Here is a 16,540-nt window from a genome sequence, read left to right on the forward strand (position 1 = left end):
TGGTTATATACATTTCATTATCAGTTTTGCCCACCTTACTGGTGTGGTTAGTGACAGGGTCTTTACATCATAGTAATTCATAAAAGTGCTGAATTTGTGTTTTCAAAATGTCCTTTTCCCATGAGAATGTTGCAGCCTTGCAAGCAGCTGGTCAGTCATGATGACCTCCTGAGGATGTAGCCAATTCAAGGTTCTCTGATTAGTTCAAATACAATAGATGTATGTCCTCCTTAAAGCCTCCCTTTGTCTTTATTGCACTATCAGAGCTCCTGGTGGAGGCAGGAAAGAGGACACATGCTAACAGATTTATTATTTTCTAACTTTGCAAAATAATCTTTACTTGAAAGACATGAGCCAGACTGCATCTGCAAGCTGCCAAGGTCAAGTTTCTGATTACACTGCAGCTTGTGCTTCAAGCAATAATATGCAGGTTTATTTCTACTATTATTCTAGTAGGACAGAATTAAATGCATTAACTAACCTTTTATTATGGATTTAAGTACATTTATTCCTAACTAAAGCACACATTTCTCTATATATTTGATCACACAACTTATATATGTTTGAATGATTAAATACACATCTTCCTAAGCAGCACACATTGTAAATATATTTTTCTAGGCAGCATGTATGTAAATATATTTTCTAAGCAGCACACATTGTAAATATATTTTTCTAGGCAGCATGTAGATTTTTCTAACAATCATGGCTAAATTGCAAAGTGGTCTGACACTGTTTCATGGTCACTGTAATGTAATCGATCAGTGTAGGGTGTATCTTACATTTTTAAGCACTCTTTTATCCATGAATGAGGGATACTATCAAATGCTTTTTGTAGTCAATCCATGCCATACTTAGATTCTTCCCCTTTTTACATTTAACAAGAAATGATCCTTTGTTCGATATGACTTTCTTTTATTGCCCTTTTGTTCTACTATCGTAATTGAGTTTTCTTCTAAATGATTATAAACTCTGTTGGCATCAATTCCAGTGTATAGTTTATACATCGTTGGAAGGCAAGTTATTGGTCTGTAATTTTTATGGTAGCTTGCAGGTTCACTCTTAAGTAGGAGCATTGTTTTTCCTGTTGTTAGCCAGGTTGGTGTCTGTTCTGGGTGGGCATATAGATAGTTCTTACTCATGGCTACATCTTCATGTAAAAATGTTATAATAACCAGACGTTAGATACTGCATCTGGGCCTGGGGTTTTCCAGTTAGAGGCTTTTCTTAACTTTGTTTTAATCTCTCTCTAGCTGTTACTTCATCCCATTTCATATCCTGTACCTTTAAACTTCTTATTCTTTCTTTTACTTTTTCTATCTATTTAGCATCTTTGTTATGTTCCACAGGATCTTCATAGATACTTCTCCAAAATGTATCAATTTCTTCTTTTTTTGGCGGTCTTGCAATTCCTTTTACCTTATTTCCCAATTCTCTATACAGCGTTTTTGGATCATCAATAAATTGCTTATTTTGTACTTTTCCTTTATATTTATTTTCATATCTTCTAAGTCTTTCCACCTGTGCTGAAATTTTTAGTTTTTTATTTGCAATAATGCATCATAGATCCTGGTCTATTCTAATATTATGCATTGCTTTTATCACATCTATTTTTCTTAGTATTTTTGTTGATCTATTCTCTCTTCTGTAATCTTCTAACAGTGACACTTCATGTCTTAACTGCTTTATAGTTTTCTCTATTCGATATTTCCATGATGGTATTCGATTTCTTCTCTTCCTTTCCCTCACTACACCAGTGTTCTTGTGGTAGAACTTTATCAGTTATTAATTTAGCTGCACCGTAATATATCCTGTTTAATTCTGTCACATGGGTCTCTATGAACAGTCCTAATTACTATGTTCATTTATTTTATCTGACTATTTGGATTTTATTAACCTTGGCAGTCTATTTCTTTCATTAATCTTAATTTATCTGTCTATGTCTATTAAATCAAGCAACTCTTCTCTTAGCTCATTTTCTTCCAAACTACGGGAACATCCCTTGTTTTCCAAATCCTGTGACATTCTATAGAAGATTCTATAACATCTTCCTGTGGTACATTCTCTTCAACTTCATCCCGTGCCATCTGTTGCTCTATCATATGGGAACTCACAGGCCTATCACTCCTCAACATTGACTGCATCAGAGTTTCCACATTTTCCTGTTCCTTCCCTTGTTGTCTAGCTTCAAGTGAATTTTTAAATTGGTTTCCTGTGGAAGGCTCTAAGTTATCCTCATATGGCACCTGACCAATTGCCTCCTGTTCCACTGATTTCCCTTTAATTTGGATAGCCATTATGCTATCATTTTGTGGTGCTTTCTGAATTAGATTTTCTACACTGAATCCTTCACTTTGCAGGTACTCCATGACCTCAGTTTCTGTTTCTTTAAATTCTCTATTACTAATCTCCTTTTCTACTTTTCCTCTCTGCCTTCTTATTTTTTGTATTGTAAAGTTGCTCATGTCTGGATTTCTTTGCCTGTATTTCTCTTCAAATGTCTTTGGTGCTGCTCTTTTTGTATTGGTTAGTTTTTCTTTCTCCTTTGCATAAATATTACCCCATATTAAATCTCTTTTTCTTTCCCATGTTCAAATGTCTTCTTCAGATGTTTCCTGATCTTCCTGTTTCTCCCTGCTTTGGGGACTCACTCCATCCTGCTGTGATGTTACCTGTGCTAGGCCTTCTACACCAAATCCTTTACTTTGCAGACACTCCATAACTCCAGCTTCTATTTTTTTAACTTTTGATTTACTAAACTTCTTTTCTACGTTCCATCTTTGTGATGTTATTTATTTTATTGTGAAATTTTCCATATCTGGATGCCTTTGCCTGTATTTCTCTTCGAATATCTTTGGGGCTGACTTGTTTATATTGATTAATTTGGCTTTCTCCTTTGCATAAATATTGCGCCATATAAAATCTCTCTTTCTTTCATGACCATATTTCTTTTTTATACTTTTCAAATATCTCTTGGTTTTGTTGTTTATATTTTTTTGCTTCCTTAGATGCTTCTTTTTCTAAACAGGTCAATGTTTCTTGATCTATATACTGTTTTTCACAAATCTGCTGTATCAACGAACACAAATTTTCATTTGAAGCTTCTGACAGTTTTTCTTGCGGAAGTATTTTTCTTTCATCTAATGTCTCTCTTAATCATTTTGTATATCTTGTGTCTGGAAATTCTGGGCTTTTTACATAATAGTGATAATATATAATTTCTTTCTTATCCTCAATAGTCCACTTTATCATCTTTATGGCTATTCTTTGGCCTATCAGTTTTTGTGATTTTTGTGGACTGCTACTTCCTTCTACAACAGAAGCCTCTCCCTGGGCCTGGCCTGGACTCGTTGTAGGAATGTTCACTCCATTATAGAAAACTTGATGTAGATAGAGCTTTCAATAGAGTCTACCGGATTTTTTTTTTTTAGTAAAAACTAAGTGAGGGGTATATGTGTGGTGTTCACTCTGAGCTAATATTTTGGAATTCAGAGACAAGCCTCAGAGCTTTCAAACAGAAATTTGCAGCACTGTGGAGGGTTTTCTTCTTGGTCATGCTATATATACTACTAAGATATAATGGGAGGGAATGTACAAGCTCTCAGTTGAAACTGTTAGAAAACCCTTATCTTTTTAAAATGGTTATATTAAAATAAATAATTTTAGTAACAGAATAATTTTATTCTTATTTTCTTTTTTATTGAATTTTATATGAAAATGAGAGATTAATTGGTTAAATCTCTCATTATTTTGAAGTGCTGTTATTCACTTACACATATTAATAAATCACAGAGACTGATATTTGCTATTTAACTAATTAGTGCATTCAAGTAAACATTTGTACAAATATTTATATAGTAACATATGATAAGAAATAGAATTAATAGAGTTCTTTTTAGCTTGGAACTTACAGGTTTTTCTGTATTAAGATATTAGTTTTAATATATTCTAGGCAGTGATTGTCTCTTAAACATTCCTACAATTAATAATGAATAGTATATTCTTAAATAAGGATTGATTACCTATAATGATATCTTGGTGTTTAATTTCAATTTAAAGTAGTAGGATGGGAATACTCACACTTTTGTTTTTGGGTGAGAATGTTTGGGTAGCTTGTATTCTAAACTAGGAGTTTTAGACTCCATGTTCAGTTTGATGGATTTTAAATCTGTATGTTCAATATTTTTGGGAAATACTTTATTTTTTCTTGGTGTCTACTACATTCATTAATATTTGTACTGTTTAAAATCTATATCTTATTGACTGCAGGTTCCTCAATATTTAGTTCTTTGTTCTAAAAGTGGTTCTATGTTGTTATATTGAAGATATGAGCACAGTTCTAATACATATTTTAAAGCTTCAAAATGTAAACTCTTAAATGCATTTACATTAACATTAATGGTTTAAATAGTTGTAAGAAATTGAGTTTAAATAGATATTTAAAGCTGTTTAACTCCTGGCTTATTTTGTTTTACAGGAGACCCATTTATTACAGGCAGATATAGAAAGACTTAATACGAAGACATATTATATGCTAGTTAGTTCTCACTATAGTCTGGAAAAGAGAGGGGTGGTTATATTAGGGAGAAATACTTTACCTAAGCCTAGAATTATTGATGCATACAATGACAAAAGGGAAATGTTTTGCTCAGTAACATCGAAAATTAATAGAAGACTATATTCCTTCATTAATGTATATTGGATACCAGGAATAGGAGCCAATACTGTTAGAAGTCATTTGAATCAAAAGACAAACACTGGTCATATTTATTTATTTATTTAATGCATTTGTTTACCAGGAAAGTCCACTGGGCCTTGGAGAGCCCATTTTCAGTGGAGGCCTGGGGAGAAAAGCTCCACATACAAATTATACAGAAATTAACTTTCAGTTACAAAAATGGCAAAAAGGCTATATTTTACAGAATATACAAAAATACAATTTAGTTACATGAATGCTTAAAGGGCTAGAAATTAGCAGTAATAGGCGTGGATTTTTAGGTAACACAGTATAATGTACATGCAAGAGTTAGACTGAAATTAAACAGGTAGCAGGGCAATAGATTGAAGAGTAGAATAGGAGTACAAAAGAAGACAGAGATGAAAGGTTCAGGTGGGTATAGCAAGAAATTAAATACTCTGGATAGAAAATATTTGGAGATTTTAAAAAATAAAACTAGGATTAACTTGGAAAGGTTTAAAATAATAAATTTTTCTGTAAATCCTATATCTATGCATAATTTAGCAAGTCGAATAAAATAAATCTAATCATATTAAGAAGATATATTCTAATATGAGCGGGAAAAGGTTACAGAAATTGAAAATATCCTGAAAGATTTTAGGAGCTATTTTGATAAAAATTAATGAAAATAACACATTAATGGACTATAAGGAATAAATCAAAACATTCATTAGAAAACATATTAATAACAAATTAACTGAAGAGCAAATGAAAATAATAGATAAACCTATTGCTTTTTCTGAACTTAAAGCTCAAATCAACAAATTAAAATGTAATAAGGCTCTTTCTAATGATGGTATCATACTTCTGCTTTATAAATGAAGTAAGATACTAGAGGCTTCTTTTGGCATTAAAGTCTTTTCAATTGTTAAAGAACTGGTGAATGTTTCTCCATCATGGAAGTATATATACTCTTGTCTCACCTATTCTAAAAGCAGGTTAAGATCCTACAAAATATTCCTGTTATAGGCCAATATCCTTATTAAATATTGATTACAAATTATTTATGGCTGGTCATGCAAATAGATTAAAGCAGTTTTACCGCATAAGATACGCAGTGACCAAACTGGATTTATATTAAACAGAAAATTTTATGATAAGCTATTATTGTCAGTATTCTTTTAATATTATATCACTAAAGCAAATGAAAAACTAATGTTAATAACTTTAAATATTGATAGTGCTTTTGACTCTAACTGATATTAACTGATATCTGTCAATACTGAAAATAAAGGAATTTTTTGAAAAGTTTTATACAGTTAACTGATATTAACTGATATCTGTCATTAATACTGAAAGAAAGGAATTTATTACAAAATTTTATACATCTTATTAATCCTCTCTATAAAAATTTACAAGCTTATGTTAAAAAGTTTTTTTAAGGATGTTAATGACAAATTGGTCAATGTAGTTCCATTTGTACAAAGAGAGTTATGTAATGGGAAAACAAAGCAGAACTTAATGGTAATATGCCAGTTCTAATGGAAATGTCAATAGCTTAGGTAAAGACACTGAATGATACTACTAAACAAAACATTAGATTTGATATAGATGACTTGCTGGCTTGCATGACAGGGTTACTCTGTTTTCCCATACTGACTCACCATCCACAGGGTAAAACAACAAATTTGCAAATTGGGAAATAAATTGTTCAGAAATTTTCAAGTGAGCAATTTGTGCCCTATTGTATAGCTAAAAGTCAGGTTCCTTAGGATTTAAGGGTTTGGAAATGTCCAGATAACACTCATTTGCACATCTGATAACATTATATACCTCCAAAGTATTACTCAAGAAGCTTTAACTGAACTGTGACTTTGTAACTCGCAACTCGTGCTCAACCCTAAAAAAAAAAAAAAAAAACAAAACAAAAAAATATATTTTTTTTCTCCAAATTCCACACTCATGAAAAAATAAAATTTAAAGTCTCTCTCTTGATAATACAGCTGGTGAAATCACTTCTCATAGCATAATTTTTAGGGATCACTTCATGTAAGTATTCCATCAGAGCATGTTTAAATTTATACACATGGAACTTGATGAATATATATATATATATATATATATATATATATATATATATATATATTCACTTCTCTCCCATTTCTCCAGTGTGTCCAATTGACTTAGTCACCTGTAGCTTTGCATCCTGACCTCACCCTCTCACTTCCATCCCAGTTCTGGTACACTGCATGAGCTCAGTGACTTGTAATTCCTTGATTTCTCCTACTCTCAATGCATCATATGGGCTCACCGACTTGTAGCCCAGCCATTTGATTGGATCTCACTTATTTCTCTATTTTGTTAAACTACATGGGGTCATTAAATTTTAATTTATTTCTTTGATCTTTCCACACTCAGTTCTGTCAAATTCCCATTGCATTGCATTGGTTCATTAAATTGCAGTTTAGTCCTCTTTCCCTCACCCATTTACTCCTGCCTCATTCTTGGTACTCCTGTCGGCTAGGAGACTTGTAGATCAGTCATGTGCTCTCATCTCATTCATGTCTCCTCCACTCAGAGTGGGATCCAGTACTAGATGATCTAGGCAGTTACCTAGGGCCTGCAGACTGGGTTGGTGTTGGTATGGGGGCTGCCACAACATTTATTTTTTAATTAAACATTTTTCTTTAACAGCATCTGTGCAATTTCTTCTTTAAGAACACATACATAGACACTCTGCTTCCATATTTAGTACATTGTACACACACGCATCAATTTAGATGTAAACATTCCTGCTGCTGCTTCTTTCCATGTGCACAGAATTTAAACTTATTGCTGCCATGAGAGACGAGACAAGCAAGTCGATCCTTCCTTTGGGAAGGTGTGTGTGTGTGTGTGTGTGTGTGTGTGTGTGTGTGTGTGTGTGTGTGTGTGTGTGTGTGTGTGTGTGTGTGTGTGTCTGTGCATGTGTGTGTGTGTGTGTGTGTGTGTGTGTGTGTGTGTGTGTGTGTGTGTGTGTCTGTGTGTGTGTGTGTTGTACTAGATGTTCTTCGTGTTTCACTGTTGCAGTCATTACATTTGGATAATCTGCTGGCAGGTTGTCCTCAGTCGGCCTGAATTCCAAAGTCGTGGGTCCTGCATCGGCTGCTGTCTCCTCTTCCATGACGTCAGGTCGTCAGGGGTATAAAACAAGCAGCCAACGCCATTTTCTTTAGTCTTTCTTGCCACGTGGTGCCCGAAGCAGAAGCAGTTCGCAAGTGCCGGTCGGCCGACTCCTGAAATTTTCGAGTTTCAGAACCAAAGCCTTTACTAAAGCTAAGTACCCTGTTGGGGAAACTTTTTTCTTGCTCCATACTGATGTCAGAAAAAGTTAATAATTGTATTACTTGTGGGAAGCAAATATGTCATAAGGATTTTCATTTATACTGTATTCCTTGCCTAGGCTCTGATCACAATGTGCCTGGCTGTTGGTTTTGTGCTAGATTTAACCAACGCACTATTAAGCATCGGTATATTTTTGCCTCAAAATATTTTGGAAACAGATTTAACTACCCTGAAATGTCGTCGGATAGCAATCCGACTACCAGAGTACACAAAAAAATGCAAAGAAAAGGACAGAGACAGACCGTCGAGGTCCAAATCCGATGACGAAGCTTCTCCTAAGCCAGTCGCCGGTTCGCCAGTACTCAGTGAGGCACTTTCGCAGCCCCTGATACCTGTTACTTTCGAGTTTCAGGCCCGTACCGAGACCCATGTGGAGTCCGGCATGCCACGAGATTCTCAAAGTATTGTACCCACGGATGTCTCTCCCTCGGATGGGTCCAGTGCCGCTGAGCAGGCACCAGCTTCTGAGGGTGTATTCAGGCCTCAACATTTTTATATAAAACTGACGCCAGCTTTAAAATCAAAGACAAAAGCAACTTCTAAAACTAAAAAGCCGAAGCATGAGCCACGTGTACAGGCCTCTATGCCCAAGAAAACAGATGATCAAAATGGCTGAAGACCTAATTACCTTGATCAGGGGTTCCCAACCCCCTCATGATAAGAGGCCTAGGCAAGACACTGATTATGAATCTTCAGATCAGGTTTCCATTTCTTCTGATTCCTCTTCTGATCAGGAATATTCTTTTCCCCCCATGAGGATTCTGATGCTGAAGAATCCATACCTTCAGCTTCTCCTCCTGAGGATTATTCTTTTGGGGAAACCTTACATACCATGAGGGAGCATTTCCACTGGGAGAGCCAAGATTTTTCAGATCAGGTTTGTATTTCCTCTGATGTTCTTTGTGTTTCACTGTTGCAGTCATTACATTTGGGTAATCCTGCTGGCAGGTTGCCCTCAGTCGGCCTAAATTCCAAAGTCTTGGGTCCAGTGTCGGCTGTCATCGCCCCTTCCCTGATGTCAGGTCATCAGGGGTATAAAAGAAGCAGCCGACGCCATTTTCCCAGTCTTTCTTGCCGCGCGGTGCCCGAAGCAAAAGCAGTTCGCAAGTGCTGGTCGGCCGACTCCTGAGATTTTTGAGTTCGAATTTCAGATCCAAAGTCTTCTATAAAGCTAAGTACTCCATTGGGGAAACATTTTTCTTGCTCCAGACCGATGTCAGAAAAAGTTAATAATTGTATTTCTTGTGGGAAGCAAATACCTCATAAGGAATTTCATTCTTACTGTGTTCCTTGCCTAGGCCCTGATCATAATTTTCTGGGTTGCCGGTTTTGTGCTAGATTTAACCAATGCACTATTAAGCATCGGTAGGATTTTGCTTTAAACTACTTTGGACGCAGATTTAATTATCCAGAAATGTCGTCGGAAAGCTACTTTAGAGTCGCAGGCCGCTACCGACTCCCACGTGGAGTCGGTCATGCCACTGGAAACTCAAGGTATTGAAGCCTCGGACGCTAATCCTTCAGATGGGTCCAGAGCCGCTGAGCAGGCACCGACTTCTGAGGGTGTATTCAGACCAAAACATCTATCCATTAAACCAACTTCAAAGGCAAAGACTAAAGCACCTTCAAAAGCAAAGAAGCAACCTCAAGAGCCACATGGACAGGCCTCCATGCCCAAAAAACAGATGCTCAAAATGGCCGAAGACTTGATTACCCTGATCAGGGGTTCCCATCCCCCTCCTGATAAGAGGCCTAGGCAAGAGACTGACTATGAATCTTCAAATCAGGTTTCCATTTCTTCTGATTCCTCTTATGATCAGGAATATTCTTTTCCCCCCATGAGAATTCTGATGCTGAAGAATCCATACCTTCAGCTTCTCCTCCTGAGGATTATTCTTTTGGGGAAACCTTACATACCATGAGGGAGCATTTCCACTGGGAGAGCCAAGATTTTTCAGAGTCTAAAAAGAGGCTCAGAGATTTCCTGTTACTACCTCTGCACAAGCCACTAGCCATCCCTCCTGTGTTAGACATTGTAGATGATGTATTTCCGGAGTCTAGCCTTACCCCTGACTCCTTACCTCCAGCTCCAGTTAAGCCTGACAGATATTACAAGGTTCCTGACTCACATAAATTCCTTTTTATAAACCCTGCTGCAGACCCAGAAACTATTTCTCAGGGTCCCAAGGGTGTTAAGGTTTCCGCTGCAAAAAACCCTACCCCTTCTGACAGGGATTCTAGTGCACTGGATAGATGGGGAAAAAAGGTTTACACATCTGCTACCTTGGCTATAAGGGCCTTAAACTGTCAGTTTCATATGCTCAAATATCAGCAACATGTCATGGCATTGCTTAAACAGAAAATGTTGTTAAATTCTGAATGTGCAGAAAACAAGGAAATGCAGGATATATTGCATGCAGCTGAACAAGTTAGAAAGCATACTTTGCAATATGGTTTTGATTCTTTAGAAGCCTCCTGCAGGGCCACTGTTACAGGTTCTGTAATTAGAAGGCATGCTTGGTTAAAGGAACAAAATCTGCCTGATCATGTTAAAGTTAAATTATTAGATGCACCTTTACAGCATGATTCTTTGTTTGGTGTTAAGGCAGAAGAGGTGTTAAATAAAATGGAGGAGCAAGCTAAATCTATGCAAATGGTCAAAGATTTCTTACAAGTACAGCACCTAGGTTTAGTAAACACTGGCCAACAAACAATTGGTCCTTTCCTGTGTCAGACAGACCTCAAAGGGGCAGACCCAGATGCCCTAGAGGTAGATCCCAGGTGGAAGGTTCATACAGGTCAAAGCAATGGGGTGCTTCTACCTCCAAAAGTGGAGAAGACAAATCACAGCCTTACAGGAAACAGTCCCAATGACTTCCCCCTGCCAGCACCAAGCACTTATTTCCTGGCAGCACCCTTAGGGGGAAAATTAGCACTTTTTTCTCAAAATTGGAAAATTATAACCCAGGACAAGTGGGTTCTAAATATCGTGTCACAAGGCTACAAGTTCCATTTCCATACCCTGCCAAAGGCAAACGGCTGGCCAGATCTGCCAAAAAATCAATGGGCAGAGGCACAAAAACAAGTCTCATCCCTCATGGACATGAGGACCATTCAACAAGTGCCAGAGCAAGAGCGGGGACAAGGATTTTACTCAAGACTGTTCTTGATACCCAGAAAGGACAAGGCCTGGAGGCCAATACTGGACCTATCGATTCTGAATACATTCCAGGATATACCAAAATTCAAGATGCTGACTTTGCAGCAGCTACTGCCCATGCTGGGAAGAACGCTTGGCTTGTAACTTTAGACCTAAAAGAAGCATACCTGCATGTCCCAATCAGACAAATATGCAGAAGATACCTCAGATTCAAGGCTGGTTCAATGCATTACCAATTCTCTGCACTGCCCTTTGGCTTATCTACTGCCCAGGGTCTTTAGGAAGTGTCTGGTACCAGTAATTGCATTCTGCAGACAAAGAGGAATACAAATATATCCTTACTTGGACGACTGTCTAATTCAAGCAGAGAACAAGGACATCCTTCTACAGCATCTGGCGTTTGTGAAAAAACTTCTAACATACCTAGGGTACACAGTCAACGAAAAGAAATCAAAACTAGTACTCTCTCAAGAGATAATATTCCTGGGTGCAAGCTTAAATACAACTGCCCAGATGGTTTATCTCATGCCAGACAAACAAAGACAACTGACTACCTACTTCAAAATGTTAGCAACAAAGGCCCAGTTATCTGCAAGAAAAATTCTGCAGGCTTTGGGCTTCATGGCATCCTGCATCCTACTAATTCCATATGCAAGACTGCATATGAGGAAACTTCAATGGTACCTAAAAAGTGTTTGGACTCAACATTGCCACAGCCTGGAAACTATAATTACTCTCATTCCCTGCCTGCAACAGGAGTTTCACTGGTGGGCAAAGGGTTGTCACCAAAACAAGGGACACCCATTCACATTACCCCCAGCCAGGCAAACACTAACAACGGATGCGTCAGATTATGCCTGGGGGGCCCACATGGCAGGAAGATGCATTCAGGGAATATGGACCTCAAACCAAATGCATCTACATATCAATCAAAAAGAAATGCTAGCTGTTCAAAATGCCCTGACAGCCTTCAAGGACCTACTTCAACCAGGACAACTACTGATAAAGACAGACAACACCACGTCATGTGGTATATAAACAAGCAGGGGGGCATACATTCTTACCCCCTTTGCAGACTAGCCATAACTTTGTGGGACACAGCATTGACTTACCAAGTACATCTGCAGGCACAATTCCTGCCAGGAAGGAAAAATACTCTGGCAGACGAACTAACCAGAAACCTCATGGATCCCCACGAGTGGCAGCTGGATCCACAAGTCTTCCGCATGATAACAAGGAAATGGGGATGCCCAGACATAGATCTATTTACCTCCCCTCACAACTACCAACTACAGAGATTCTGCACAAGGATTTATCACAGACAAGCATGGAAAATGGACGCCCTATCCTTCAGCTGGAAAAACCTATCAGTATATGCCTTTCCCCCTCTGCCTCTCCTCCCCAAGGTACTCCTAAAGGTCAGACAGGAGAAGCCAAAGATGATACTGATTGCACCAGACTGGCCCCGCCAGCACTGGTACCCAATATTAAGGAGCTTGTCTCAATGTCCAGCCTGGACCCTACCTCAAGTACCGCATCTACTGTCCCAGCAAAACAATCAGATCCTGCACAGCCAGCTCAGGATTTTAAACCTGGCAGCATGGCATATAATGTAGTCATACAAAACACACCTCTAAGCAAAGCTGTGATGGATGTCATTTTGGAAGCCAGAAGGCCTAGTACTAGAAAATCTTATGCTGGAAAATGGAAGAGATTCTGTGCTTGGAACCAGGCACAAGGAACAGATACAGTTGTGCCAAATATTCTTCAGATTTTACAATACTTAACTGAGGTGCTGGACAAATTCCTATCTTTCTCATTTATTAAAATTCATGCCTCTGCCATTTCAGCTCATTACAATGCAGAGCCACCAATCTTTTCTCATCCCTTATTAAAACAGTACCTCAACAGAGCCAAAAATTTAAGGCCTCCAAGGAGATCACCAATGCCTGCATGTGACCTCAACTATGTCTTGGAAAAACTCACCCTGCCTCCTTTTGAGCCAGCTGCTACTGCTGATATAAAGTTTTTATCTTGGAAAACAGCTCTGCTCCTAGCAATAACTTCTGCAAGACGAGTTTCAGAGCTACAGGCACTCATGGCTGTGGAACCTTTTATCATTTTTTATCCGGACAGGGTTTCCCTGAGGACAAACCCAACATTTATGCATAAAGTTTTGTCCAGTGTGGCTCTTAACCAAACCATTCATCTGCCAACTTTTTATCCAAATCCACAGAACAAGGGGGAATGATTTCTGCATTCTTTGGACATACACAGACAGCTTAGATTCTATTTGGACAGAATCAAAGTTTTCAGAAAGACAGAGCAATTACTAGTGGCATTTGCTGCAGGATCACAAGGAAAGGTTATCTCAAAGCAGACTATTTCAAAGTGGATAGGCCACTGCATTCATTTCTGCTACTTATACCATGGCAAACCAGTGCCTAAGGGCATTAGGCCACATTCCACCAGAGCTGCAGCCACTTCAGCAGCCTTTCTCAGGGGAGTACAAACCAAGGACATTTTAGAGGCAGCTACATGGAGTTCAGTGCACACCTTTACAAAGCACTATCATCTGCCATAAGTCCAGGGCAGGCTTTGTCACTGCAGTTCTGCAGGGCCTCATAGCCATTCCTACTGCTGTCTAGTTCCAGCCTCCCAACCATAGCTTTGGGAATCTACCCAAATTTAATGACTGCAACAGTGAAACACAAAGAACATATTACAGTTGTGTACACTTACCATAAATGTAGATGTTCGAGTGTAGTCACTGTTGCAATCCAGGTTACCCACCCAGCACCCCCCCCTTTTCTTTGATGTAAGCTATCTTTCCTTCTCTGATTTATACAGCCTATGTGGTGTATTTGCTTATGGATGAAGGTAAAGTTTATATTGCTGCATGTTATTTTACATATAGATATAAATTTTGACTACCCGTTTTGGGGGCACCTGACATCTGGGGTAAGTAAAACTAAAGAAAATGGCGTCGGCTGCTTCTTTTATACCCCTGATGACCTGACGTCAGGGAAGGGGTGACGACAGCTGATGCAGGACCCAAGACTTTGGAATTCAGGCCGACTGAGGGCAACCTGCCAGCAGGATAACCCAAATGTAATGACTGCAACAGTGAATACACTCGAACATCTACATTTATGGTAAGTGTACACAACTGTACTATTCCTATTCTGACCAGGAATTATCTATACCTCCCTATGAGGATTCTGATGCAGAGGAATCTATCCCATCTGCATCACCTCCTGAGGATTATTCATTTGGAGAAACCTTGCATACTTTGAGGGAGCATTTTCACTGGGAGAGTCAAGATTTCTCAGAATCAAAAAAGAGGCTCAGGGATTTCCTTCTTTTCCTTCAGCATAGGCCTTTAGCCATACCTCCTGTTTTAGACATTGTGGATGATGTGTTTTCGGAGTCAAGCTTGACTCCAGACTTCTTACCTCCGGGCCCCTGATTCACACAAATTTTTATTTAGAAACCCTGCTGCTAACCCTGAAACTATTTCACAGGTTCCAAAGGGGGTTAAGGCCTCAACAGCAAAAAATCCTATCCCCTCTGACAGAGATTCAAGGGCACTGGATAGATGGGGAAAGAAGGTTTATACATCTACAACCTTGTCAATTAGGGCCTTAAACTGCCAGTTTCATATGCTCAAGTATCAACAACATGTTATGGGATTGCTGAAACAGAAAATTATGTTGATTTCCGAATGTGCAGAAAATAAAGAATTGCAGGAATTATTGCATGCAGCAGAACAAGTTGGAAAGCATACTTTGCAATGTGGTTTTGATTCCTAAGAGGCCTCCTGCAGGGCCACAATTACTGGATCTGTGATTAGGAGGCATGCCTGGCTAAAAGAGCAAACTTTGCCTGATCATGTTAAAGCTAAATTACTGGATGCACCTTTACAGCATGATACTCTGTTTGGTATTAAGGCAGAAGAGGTTTTAAAGAAAATGGAAGACAAAGCTAAGTCTATGCAAACTGTAAAAGACTTCTTACAAGTACAGCCACCAAGATTCAGTACACTCACCTATAAAAAATTGGTCCTTTCCTGTGTCCAACAGAACTCAAAGGGGCAAATCCAGATGCCCTAAAGGTTCTAGATACCAGGCACAAGATTCTTACAGGTCAAAGCAATGGGATGCTTCTACCTCCAAATCTGGAGGAGATAAAGCGCAACCCTACAGAAAACAGTCTCAATGACTTCCCCCTGCCATCACCAAGCACTTACCATTTGGCAGCACCCTTAGGGGGAAAATTAGCACTTTTTGCTCAAAATTGGCAGTTAATAACCCAGGACAAGTTGGGTGCTAAACATAGTATCTCAGGGATACAGATTCCACTTCCATACTCTGCCAGTGGTAAACGGTTGGCCGGATCTGCCAAAAAATCAATGGGCAGAGGCACAGAAACAGGTTACGTCCCTCATGGATATGGGGGCTATTCAGCCAGTACCAGAACAGGAAAAAGGACAAGGTTTTTATTCAAGACTGTTCTTGGTACCCAGAAAAGACAAGGCCTGGCACCCAATACTGGACTTATCAATTTTGAACACATACCTGGACATTCCAAAATTCAAAATGCTAACTTTACAGCAGCTTCTATCCATGCTGGGCAAGAACGCTTGACTGGTGACATTAGATCTAAAAGCGGCATACCTGCATATCCCAATAAGGGAAATGTGCAGAAGATACCTCTGTTTCAAGGCTGACTCTATGCATTACCAATTCTCTGCGCTGCCCTTTGGCCTATCTACTGCACCAGGGTCTTTACAAAGTGCCTGGAAACAGTAATTGCATTTTGCAGACAAAAAAATATACAAATTTATCCTTCCTTGGACGACTGTCTCATTCAAGCAGAGAACAAGGGCATTCTTCTTCAGCACCTGGCGCTTGTGAAAAGGCTTCTAACATGCCTAGGGTACACAATAAATGAAAAGAAATCACAACTGGTACCCTCTCAAAAGATAACATTCCTGGGTGCAAGCTTGAATACAACTGCCCAGATGGCTTTCCTCATGCCAGACAAACAAAGGCAACTGACTACTTACTTCAAACTGATGGCAACACAAACCCAGTTATCTGCAAGACAAACTCTGCAGGCTTTGGGATTCATAGCATCCTGCATCCTACTGATTCCATATGCAAGACTGCATTTGAGGAAACTACAATGATACCTAAAAAGTTTACGGAGTCAACATCTTCACAGTCTGGAAGCAATGATTCCTCTCATTCCCTGCCTACAACAGGAGTTTCTATGGTGGGCAAAGGATTCCCTCTTTATTCCCTGCCAACTAACAA

The sequence above is a fragment of the Protopterus annectens genome, chromosome 10.part0 (genome assembly GCF_019279795.1).
Source record: "Protopterus annectens isolate FY-2018-M chromosome 10.part0, PAN1.0, whole genome shotgun sequence".
Lineage (NCBI taxonomy): Eukaryota > Metazoa > Chordata > Ceratodontiformes > Protopteridae > Protopterus > Protopterus annectens.